Source organism: Mandrillus leucophaeus, unplaced genomic scaffold (genome assembly GCF_000951045.1).
Source record: "Mandrillus leucophaeus isolate KB7577 unplaced genomic scaffold, Mleu.le_1.0 Scaffold588, whole genome shotgun sequence".
Taxonomy (NCBI): Eukaryota; Metazoa; Chordata; class Mammalia; order Primates; family Cercopithecidae; genus Mandrillus; species Mandrillus leucophaeus.
The window spans coordinates 1381750-1394212 of record NW_012106341.1 but is presented as its reverse complement, the minus strand read 5'-3'; positions in this window follow the sequence as shown (position 1 = coordinate 1394212).

Below are 12463 nucleotides of genomic sequence, written 5' to 3'. Positions count from 1 at the left end.
AATTATTTATAAGATTTAAAATGCGTAAAGTAGTTTTAAATGTCCTATTCCTGATTCCTGTGGACTGAATTCTTAGCCAAATGGACAATTGAAGAGAAGGTAGATATTAGGCATTGAAAACGTAATGGGACACTTCAGGCTAAACTAAAACAAAATAAGACAGGGAGAGAGAGAGGGGTCCATTTTTCTCAGAATAATATTGCTTGAGCGAAACTTATCTCTTTTGTCTTTCAGCAAGGATAATTAACAAACCTCTTAGGATTGCTAAGTATTATTATATAATACATCTTTATACTTTCAAAAGAAAACTTCTGTGATTTAAGTGATAGAATGTTAACATGCATCTTCCCTTAGGAAGCTGTCCAGTGGAATCTATTCTCTTCTCTCAGCCCAGCACTATCATCTACATGCTTTTTACTCTCCCACCCGACATCACTACCAGCAGAGATAATAAATGTCCTCTTCGCAGATTATTATCCACAAGAAAAAGCACCAAATACTTTATTTGATCCTTTCAAGCCTGACTTTATATGAAATCTATTTTTATATATACTCATTACCTTCAAACTCTCTTTAATGTGCATTATCAATTTAGACAACAAAATCTCATTAATTTGTATGTCATCACTTTAGAATTTGAGATAATTTAGGCAGGGAAAGATTAAAGATAATCAGTTCAATATTTATGGGAAAATAGAATTATTCATGATGACGATGAATGCAAACAACTTACCAAAGCAAGAGGTCACCTGGGATTATTAGAGACTAAACTCATTGGTACACTTTCGAGGCTCTCCCTACACTAGCGGGAGCACATCTCTCCAGCTTTGTACGCCAACTCCACACAACCTCTGCCGTAGCCAAAGCCAAAGAACACCCTGTATTTTCCTTTGTCCCTCCCCATTTGTACTGTTCTCTGTATCGGGAATACCCCTTTCTTCTTCCTTTAGTTCTGCCTTTCACAATATATTCCTTCTTGAAAAGGCAAGCTGTAATATCAACAGTCTTATGGAACCTTCTCCAATACTGCAACCAAGACGAGCTCTTGATGTGGTTTGGATGTTTGACCCCTCCAAATCTCATGTTGAAATTTCATCCTCAGTGTTGGAGGTGGGACCTGGTGGGAGGTATTGGATCACAGGAGTAAATCACTCATGAATGGCTCAGTACCATTCCCTGGGTAATGAGTGAATTCCTGTTCAGTTAATTCAGGTGAGATCTGGTTCTTTAAAAGAGTCTACGACCTCCCTCTTCTCTCTCTTCTTCCCTCTCTCAATATGTGACATGCGAACTTTCCTTTGCCTTCCACTCATGGTGGAAGGTTCCAGAAGCCCTCACCGAAAGCAGATGCCAGCACCATGCTTCCTGTAAAGGCTACAGAACTGTTAGCTAAAATAAACCTCTTCTCTTTATAAATTACCCAGTCTCAGGTATTTCTTTATTGCAACACAAGAATGGACCAACACAGCTCTTTTCCAAGATTTTATGATATGCGTTACAGTGGTGTGTTGGTTTGCACCTGTAGTTGGGACACTAACAATTACTTCACATATAGGCAAACACATCTGACTTCTTCATTATGCTTTTATGTAGTCATGCCTGAACATTATATTTTGTCCTCAATTACTTTCCTTTTATTTATACTTTATCTTACTGTTGAGCTATTGTATTAAAGTTTTTAAAATATGTATATAAGTAGGTTATATTACCTATACATTTTCAGATTAGTCAAGGGAAAGTGATGATTTTTTGTGTGTAAGAGTGTTGCTTCTGGTACGGTGAAGAACATCTAAAAGAGATTTTGGAAAGATCTGCTCCCCTTTCCTTAATTCCTACTTCAAAGAATGATACTACCAGACATCCATTTCCCCAGTTTTGGCAATGTCATAAATTATTTCCCCCACCTCCCTTCACCATCCAATCAATGGCCAAGACCTGTGGGTCTGCCTGTTAAGAGTCCTCTCATCTCCTGGCCTAGCCCCATAACTGCTGGAGATCACCAGGTTCTCATTATCTGTGACCTAGATTATTTCAACTCCACCCATTCTCCAGAGGACTTTTTACAATGTGAATCTGATTATGTTAAATTTATATTCAAAATTCTTGGCTGCTCCCTACTGCTCACAGGATAAAAATCTCAGTTTTCTAGCATGCAAACAAAACCCTTCAGGATCTGGCCCTGTGTCCCTATTTAGCATCAGCTCCTGTTTAGCCACATCACTAAACTCCTGCAGTTCTCACCTTATACTTTCCACTGTGGCAACATAAACTACATGTGGGTTTCTAACCCACTCTGCTCTTATATTCCTCAATGATGCAGCACATGTTACTTCTACCTTAGATGCCACTTGGAAACCTCTTCTTTAAAAACATCTTAGACTTTTTCAGGAGCACTATTTTTCTGTTTTTTAAAAGCAATTGATTTTTTTTGTTTGTTTGCATCTGTATTTCCATGAACAGTAAGCTCATCGAGGGTAGGAAATATGTCTTTCCTTCCCTATATCCTCAAACTTAGCACAGTGCCTAACACTAAGTATTCATTGAGTAAATTAGTAAATGAACAAATGCATACACTGAATGACTTTGGTATGTTTGAAATAATCACTGCAGATTACTATGTTGCAGATATAGTTTGGCTATGTCCCCACCCAAATCTCATCTTGAATTCCCATGTGTTGTGGGAGGGACCCGGTGGAAAGTAACTGAATCCTGGGGGAAGGTCTTTCCCATGCTGTTCTCATGATACTGAATAAAGTCTCCTGAGATCTGATGGTTTTTTTTTTTTTTTTTTGAGGTGGAGTCTCACTCTGTGGCACAGGATGGAGTGCAGTGGTGTGATCTTGGCTCACTGCAACCTCCGCCTCCCAGGTTCAAGCGATTCTCCTGCCTCAGCCTCCCAAGTAGCTGGGACTACAGGCGCAAGCCACCATGCCCAGCTAATTTTTGTATTTTTAGTAGAGGCGGGGTTTCACCATGTTGGCCAGGATGGTCTTGATCTCTTGGCCTCATGATCCGCCCACCTTGGCCTCCCAAAGTGCTGGGATTACAGGCATGAGACACCACGCCTGGCCAAGATCTGATGATTTTATAAGTGGGAATTCCCCTGCACAAGCTCTCTCTTTGCCTACTGCCATCCATGTAAGATGTGACTTGCTCCTCCTCGCCTTCTGCCATGATTGTGAGGCCTCCCCAGTCATGAGCAACTGTAAGTCCATGAAACCTTTCTCTTTTGTAAATTGCCCAATCTTGGGTATGTCTTTGTCAGCAGCATGAAGACGAACTAACACAGTTGCTTTTATAGTCTTCCTTCTAATGATCCTCTTTCTCAGTTAAATTTTACTTTCTGGATCTTTTCTAATCCTTTTTTCTTGCTACATTTGCTCCATTTTCTTCCGTTTTGCCTTATTCCAATTAATTTTATTCATTCTTTTGCATTCATAGTCCTCTTAAATTAATTCATAAATGATAGGGTTCTCTGTGTTTCTACAATTAAGCCAACTCAAATAAAACACTAACTAGCTGCTTTAATACGAACTTTGGTAAGAATTTTTCTTTCCATTCTTGCAGAAATAAGTTTAAATGAAGGCTCTAGGCTCCTAGTAAACATAGATGTCTCTACTTAGGTAATTTTAATACCCAATTTACACTTTTAAAGAGATAGCACAGCCAAAGTAGATATCTGTATTTCTATATAAATATTAATAGAAACACTGTTTATAATAGTAAAAAATAAACTGAAAGTAAGAAATAATTAAATTTTAGTACGTAGATTTAATGAAATATTATGCAGCAGTTTAAATGAATGAGTTAGGGTTTTATATGTCCTACATAGACAGATCTTGAGTTATACTTAGCAAGTTTTAAAAATATGCACAACAGTAAACATAGTATGATTCACTTTTTGAACATGATACAAAGTATATCCCCGTAAATGCTAACATTTTCCTGGGGGATTACAAGAAACTTTAATCACAGTTATTTAGGGGTGAGGGAGATTGTATGTGTGTGTGTGTGTGTTTGTGTGTGTGTGTGTGTGTATGTGTGTGTGTTAGAATGAAGGGTGTGGCAAAGAGGGAGGTTTTACCTCTAACTTTTTGTTTTACTTTAATTGTCTAATACACATTTTTATTTTTATGCCAAGAGTGGAAGTATGGGCCATTTTACTTACACTTTTCTATGTTAAAATATGTATACATTAGCCAGGTGTGGTGGCTCACGCCTGTAATCCCAGCACTTTGGGAGGCCGAGGTGGGTGGATCACATGAGGTCAGGAGTTCAAGACCAGCCTGGCCAACATGGCGAAACCATGCCTCTCTCTATTAAAAATACAAAAATTAGCTGGGTGTGGTGGCACACGCCTGTAATCTCAGCTACTTGGGAAGCTGAGGCAGGAGAATTACTTGAACCTGGGAGAAGGAGGTTGCAGAGAGCCAAGATCGTGCCATTGCACTTCAGCCTGGGTGACAGAGCAAGGCTCAGTTTAAAAAAAAAAAAAAGTATGCAATTAATATTAACAATGAATTTTTACAAGTAATCTCAAACTTTATTGTGTATCAGAATACTCAAAAGTGCTTCTTAAGTAAATTCCATATTCATACCTCAAACCTCTGAATTAGAATTTCTGAGTGTTGAGAACCTAGGAAAATGAATATCTAACAAGGGCCTCAGATGATTCTGGTGTAGGTGGTCTGAGCAATATTCACTGAGAAATACTGCAGAGCGACTCATCAGTACTTCAGATTCATACCTCTGTATGTCTTCTACATTTTCACCAGCAATAATAATAGTAAATTGTTGTAAGGATAAAACAGAACAATCTGTCTAGCTCTCTTAGCATACTGCTTTGCATTACAGCAAATGCTCAGAAAATGGTAGTGGAGTCTGTCTGTGTGTTGTTTGGTTGGTTTTGGAGTTTTTGTGCTATTGTTAACCATTATTAAATTTAGTTTAAGGATGCCTAGAAAAAAGCCAATCATAGGCCAGGCACAGTTGCTCACACTTGTAATTCCAGCACATAGGGAGGCCGAGGCAGGTGGATCACCTGAGGTCAGGAGTTTGAGACCGCCCTGGCCAACATGGTGAAACCCCGTCTCTACTAAAAATACAAAAATTAGCTGGGCATGGTGGCAGGCACCTGTAATCCCAGCTACTCGGGAGGCTGAGGCTGGAGAATTGCTTGAACCCAGGAGGTGGAGGTTGCAGTGAACTGAGATCGTACCATTGCACTCCAGCCTGGGGGACAAGAGCAAGACTTTGTCTCAAAAAAAGAAAAGAAAAGAAAAGAAAAAAGCCAATATTTAAATTGGGACAATAAATTGTACATTGAGAAAAATTGTTCTTTGAGAACATTTAAAAAACATTGTGTTCTTTCCTAGTCTTCACTGACAATAGCCACTTTTTCATTTGGGATAGCAATTGTGTTTTTAAAATAGTTTTAACCTTTTGGTGCTGTTATTTTATTATAAAGTTTAATTTTTCTATTATATATATAGATCTTCATAATGTTTCAAACATAAATCTTCAAGATTTATGTTGTATAGGAATATATATCTTAAAAAAACCAAAAGTCAATGGCAGATTATTATTTGATTTAAAATAGTGTGGTTTTTTTGGAATTTTGAAAGTGTCTTATTACACAAAGTAGGATACACAAGAATATGAGGTGGGCCTACCGTTGACTTTCTGTATTGTGATTCATAACTATGTTTGCCTTTTCTCTACCAGATGTTTGTAAGTCCTGTAGTCAAAAGGAAGGCAGGAAATACACTGGCAAAAATGGAAGTCAGCCTCTCATGCCAGACATCTGCCAGAAAACGGACCTAGTGAAAGACATCCAACAGCGCAAAAAAGTAGCAGGCCAGATTTGCAGTGAGTTATAAATCCATAGCAGCTGGTTCCATTTACTCCATCTCAGATGACATATTTTGGGGCCCCCAGGGACAAGCAGAAAAGTCTGTCACATATAACTCCGTTAGTCTTCAAGGCACTACACAGATGTCAAAGCTATAAAAGAAAACAAGGCACAAGCCACCCCTCTCTAGGGACTCCCCAGTCGTCCTTCCATAGTTGCCTGGGACCCTCTCAGTGGTGCCTTCTCTGAGGTAGCCCTCACCAAGCAGCCCTACCTAAGTTGTACCTTAGTTTTCTTTTCAAATGTGAACTGTACTAGGCATTTGGACCAAACTGATAAACATCTATAAAAGTACCAGTGGAGTTACATTGAAACAGGATCCCTGTGTTGCCTTAATCCAAAAATTGAACTAATGTGAAAATGTCAGGCTCTAAAGACAGTCAGTAGAGAGATGCTTGTCTTTTATCTTGTTTTATGTGGTGGCAGGGAGGGGATTTTGAAAAACTTATTCTATATTTTAAAAAAACCTTCCCCACCTCCACAAACCCTATCATTATTAAAATGTAAACTATAGAAAATAAAAGCCTGGGCAATATGGTGGAAACCTTGTCTCTACAAAAAAAAAAAAAAAAAAAAAAAATTGAAAAGTCAGCCAGGCATGGTGGCATGCACCTATAGTCCTAGCTACTTGGGAGGCTGAGGTGGGAGGATCGCTTGAGCCTGGGAGGTCAAGGCTGCAGTAAGCCACGATTGCACCACTGCACTCCAGCCTGGGCAACAGAGTGAGAGTCTGAAAAAAAAAAAAAAAGGAAAAAAAGAAAGAAAGAGAAAAGAAAACCGAATAAGATCCTCTTGACTGGAAGGGATTGAAAAAATACTTTATCTTCTTCATTTAGGAGATTCTCATTGAGAAAAGTAGAAGCTTCTCTAAGTGACAAAATATTTTCATGGGAGTGGATGGGGGAGAAGATTTTAATGCTTTTTGAAAGACAACATGGGATTGAAGAAGTTAGCTACTCTAATTACTTTATATGTTGAGCTAGGTGGCTGGGCTTGTCTATTGATATTCTCCTATCTTCTCTTCTTCCTTCTCCTCCTCCTCCTAAAATGCTTAGTTCTGGTCTATAAAAATACATAAAACAAAATTGCCCAACAGAATCACCAAGCCTAGCATGGTTAGTTGTAAGTGAAAACTACCTCCGTGTCCTAGGCCTTATCTCCACCCCATCCCAGTAACCCTAGAATTTCGGGATACAATATTTATATTACTCTTTTTAATAAGAATAGTCTCCGATACAAAACTTTCTTTTCACTTTTAGAGTGTTACTCAAAGGAGCCTTAACTGAGGAGATCTACTTTAAATAAAAAATAAAGCAATTTAATACACCATTTCAACTTTTCTTGGAAAAGAATCATATGCTTCTCAAAAGAGAGCAATCTACTGGCTTCTTACAAGTAGGCTTTGGCTGAACTCACATACCTTTTGAACCTGACAACCCAAAGTGAGTGATTTCTTGATTGATTTTTACACTTCTAACAGTGTTCCTCAAAGTTCCTGTTAACTCCCTGAAATGTCACTAACTTGTGTTCTAAGGTCCTGGGGAAGTCTATTTGAAAAGGTAATCTGGAAAAAAGGCTTCTCTTAGCCTAAAGGAGTTAATGCAACACTAGAGAGGAGAAATTTAATCGTGTCTCATCTACGGGTGTTTTAAATTCTTAAACAGGCCGGGCGTGGTGGCTCAAGCCTGTAATCCCAGCACTTTGGGAGGCCGAGATGGGCGGATCACGAGGTCAGGAGATCGAGACCATCCTGGCTAACACGGTGAAACCCCGTCTCTACTATACTAAGAAATACAAAAAATAGCCGGGCGAGGTGGCAGCGCCTGTAGTCCCAGCTACTCGGGAGGCTGAGGCCGGAGAATGGCGTGAACCCGGGAGGCGGAGCTTGCAGTGAGCTGAGATCCGGCCACTGCACTCCAGCCTGGGCGACAGCGCGAGACTCCGTCTCAAAAAAAAAAAAAAAAAATTCTTAAACATTTCTCAAATTTTAGCCATCTGCCAATAAATGAAACAAAGATAGCAATAAACTGAGTAATCTGAATAATAGAGAAAATTTCTTACATTATCAAGTAAAATTTATGTCTTAGGATATGCATTAATTTGATATAAAAAGTTTCGGAAAATATAAAAAATGATAGATAATCTAAAAGCCTTTTGCACTGACATTGTTTAGCCCAGTTTATATATTTTACGTTAGACAGGAAAATAAGTGAACAGTAATTATCTGATTATTTAGAAACAGAAGAAAACTGTGTTTTTTTTTTCTTGAACATTCTTGACAGAGAATGAAATAGTCTTGCAGAGAATAGATATTTCTTCTACCATTTCCAAAATGCATAGATAAATAGAATTTAAACTTGCTCTCTAATCACTAAAATATTCCTAATGTGTTTTGAACTGTGTTGTTTCCATTAAAATGTGAAACTACACAACTGGAAGAATATGGAGTAGAATGCTTAAAAACAACTGCAGCAGAAAGTTAACCCAACACTCAGTTATGAGCTCTTGATGACAGATACACACCTTTCATATAATCAGGCACTTAAAGAAATCACTTCCCTCTTAAAATTCTTCATACAAGAAGAGATATGATCACACACTACTGTGAGCACAAATGCCTGGGCATTTTCCCCTTGGCTAATATGTTAAAGAATAAGAAACCAACATGACGGTACAAATGAGAGCGTCTCTAATTGCTTCCAGGTGTTCAGGCCAGCCAGCATTCCTGATAGCCCAGAACCATTCTGATGCAATTTACAAACATTCCTTCCTGGGAGAAGATGAATTGAGGTTAGTATTGAGCAGCCTTAGATAAATGATAGCAATGCTGCACACCATCATGTTTATAATGCCTTCATCTTTTCTTTTTCTTTCTTCTCTGGCATTTGGGCAAAAGCTGGTGGGTGTGTTGGTAAAATATTTTGCAGATTCATTCTTTCTTTCCTTCTTTCTTTTCTTTTTTTATAGAAATGGTCTCACTTTGTTGCCCAGGTTGATCTCAAACTCCTGGCCTCATGCAATCCTCCCACCTTGGCCTCCCAAAGTGCTCAGATTACAGGCATGAGCCACTGCACCTGGCCTTTTTGCAGATTTTGAATGCACCATAAATGCTCTCAACTAGTCCATCACAATGTTCTAAACTGAAATTTGGGCTCTTGTCCTTAGCTGTACCTTAGTCTGCGGATATTTTTCTCCAGGTAGCCCATTCTTTCAAAGTCCCTATAATCCAGAACAGACTTTGTAAGAAGTACATCAAAAGACATATACAGAGAGCCACAAAAATATAAAGCGTTATTAAAAGAATAAATTGAAAAAGTCTCTAGAAAGATTGTTGATAAGAAAAAAATAGTATTGTAAGTACATAATAATGAGAAAAATGACTAAGACTCAGGGATTCTTAAACTATCTTTTGAGTCACTGATCCCTTTGGTAAAGCTTGTGGACCTCCCTCCTCCAAAGTAGGAAGATACGGGGGGTTTTTTTCCCCCTCTCATCTATGTTCACAGAACTGCTCTCTTCAGACTAAGAACACCCCCGGGAGTGAATAACACTGGCTGTTATTTAAAGTGTGAAGTGGACTGAGTTAATGTTGGATGTTCTGCAAGCCTTCTCTCTGCACGCACCACCCTCTCTAAGTGCCTCTCCTTTCCCAGGTTCCAGTGTCCATCAATCCCCCTTATTTTGATGTCCTGTCCAGGCTTAATGTCTTTGAGCAACACCCTGTGTTAAAGCCCTTTCCCCTCTTCTCACCAACCCCAACCCACAGATTCCCCAATTCCGTGTGCCCCTCTCTCGAGTTTTATTCACATAAATAGAAACTTATAAAAATGGGACCCATTTTCTGGCAAAGCATATCAGATTGGGGGTACAGCAGTGTTTTGAATCACCCATGTCACACACACCCCAATGTGGTATGTCTCCGTGGGAGTGGTGGAGAGAAGTATCTTTGGCTTCCACTCCCGGCTTCCATTGAAAATTAGTGGGTACAATGAGAGTTGTGATGATTGCCTTGTGGGTAGCAACTAGGTGGAAGCAGAAACAAAGTCGTGTGGTCTTAGGAAAGCAACTGGGGCTTGTTAATGAATCAGTGAATTTACACTAAAGTGTGTCCAAAGTGAAATCCATTTTACTTAAAACAGGATTACCTTTTAAAAATAAGATTTATTTCAATGTTAGGAATTAAGACAGCTTGAGTATGGTAATATTTTGAGGCACTTTTTCCATTTAATATGAGGCATATGCCTACTTCTGACATAAATCTGGGTATTTGAATTTACCCATTAACTATAGACTCATACAATGGACTAGGCTTCCCCAAAGAGAAAAAACAACAACAACAACAACAACAACAAAAAACCGCTGGAAAAGTAGAACTCACCATTCCCCCTAAAATTATCCCACGGAGCAAGAAGCTCCAGAACATAGAGCTGATGTGTGTGTGGAGAATGTCTCTTTCCTGAAAGGAGTAGAGGTATAATTTGGAGAGTTCCAGACTTATGCTGATACTTACCTGTTGTAGATGCTATCCAAGGAGGAAGGGGAGGAGGGAACAGTGCAGTGATGCAACCTGTTATTGATGCATCTTTGCCCTCCCTTTCCCTATCTTTCCACTCCTCAAATTGTGAACAAGGGCAATGGTCGCAAGATAAAGCTAGAAAAATAGGCTGACTCAGTTAAAATGTTGTATTACTCATCTGGAATACTATGAGAAGCTGTTTGAAGGATTTTAAACTGTAGAGATGATATCAAGTTCAAATTTTGGAGAAAAATCACTTTATATTTAACATTCTGGTACTAACTACCAAAGTTCAAACGCTAACTGTTAAAGTTAGTCACTGGCCAGGTGCATTGGTGCCTGTAATTCCAGTACCTTGGGAAGCCAAAGAGGGAGGTTATTTGAGGCCAGGAGTTTGAGACCAGCCTCGGCAACATTAACTGAAACACCAGTCTGTCAACACACTTGGATAGACTTTGTCACAAGCCATTGTCTGCTCTGCAAACCCAACAGACTTGTCTCAGACCATTGTATGTTCTTCAAGTTCATTGAATTCCCCTAAAAATTATTTACTATTCCCCTAAAATTATCCACACTTCCCCGTCTCCCTTCCCCTAAGAAAAAGTGTGTATAATCATCAGTACCCCATTGTGTGAGGGGGTAATCACTCTGTGATTGCTACCCCCATGTATATTAATAAATGTGTATGTCTTTTCTCCTATTAATCTGGTTTTTGACAGTTAATTTTTCACTGTACCTTCAGAGACCAAAGTGGAAGTTGTCCCTTGGTGCCTACACCTCTGTCACAAAATACAGATTCAGGAGAGAAAAGCGTTAACAGATTCACTGTGTGCACAGGTATGCATGGGAGTCATACAAAATATGAATTCGGGCTGGGCGCAGCAGCTCCTGCCTGTAGTCTCAGTACTTTGGGAGGCCGAGTATGCAGATTACCTGAGGTCAGGAGTTCGAGACCAGCCTGGCCAACATGGTGAAACCCTGTCTGTACTAAAAATACAAGAAATAGCCAGGCATGGTGGTGCGTGCATGTAATCCCAGCTACTCGGGTGGCCGAGACAGGAGAGTCACTTGATCCCGGGAGGTAGAGGTTGCAGTGAACTGAGATCGCACCACTGTACTCCAGCCTGGATGACAGGGCGAGACTTCATCTCAAAGAATTCAGAGGAGGGACAGATGTTTTATGTTTAAATATCTTTTTCACCGGGGAGAAGGGAGATGGGGGGGTATAGAAGTAAATATGATTTTGAGGGAAAATGAATGAGCCCAGAGACCAAGGGCCTGGGACCAAGTTTCTCTGGGATCTGTGGAAGGTGGTATCACAGGTTATGGGAGAATGAAGAGAGAAAAGCACGTCAAGCAAAGGCTGTCTTACGCAGGTAAACTATCTCAGGTAATTTTGGAGCTGCTTTCATAAAGAATAGTTGGTAGCCTGTGGTTTGGTTCATCTGTCCTAGATTCTGAAAAGGGATGGGAGCCTTGGAGAAAGCCTGGCTATTTCACCAATGTAAATTTTCTCCACAGATGCAAATCTCCTTTACAAAGGAAGCTTTTCAGGTGTTAACAGGAAAAAAACCAAAACCAAAGCCTGTAAAATATTTTAAAGAGGTTTATTCTGGGCCAATAGGAATGACCATGGCCTGGGGAAAAACACAAATCCAAGAAGCTTTTTGAGTGAGGGGTCCTGAGGCAGTGAGGTTATAACTCTGCTTACACATTTTAGGGAAGTAGAAGTCAAAGGCAAAGTCCTCAATCTATACTTAATGGTTAGACATTGGTTTGGCCCAAAAAGGTGGCATTATCTTGACACGGGGGTTTACAGGTCATAGGTGGGTTCAGAAATGCTTTAATTTGCAATTGGTTAAAGAAGTAAAGTTTTCTCTAAAAATCTGGAGTCAACAGAAAGGAATATTTTAAGTTAAGATACTCTTAACCTTCTAATACCATCATCTTGGGGGCTAGGATTTCAACATATGAATGGGGGGAAGGGGCACAAACATTCAATCTGTAGCACCTTGTGTAAATTGTATATCTATGAA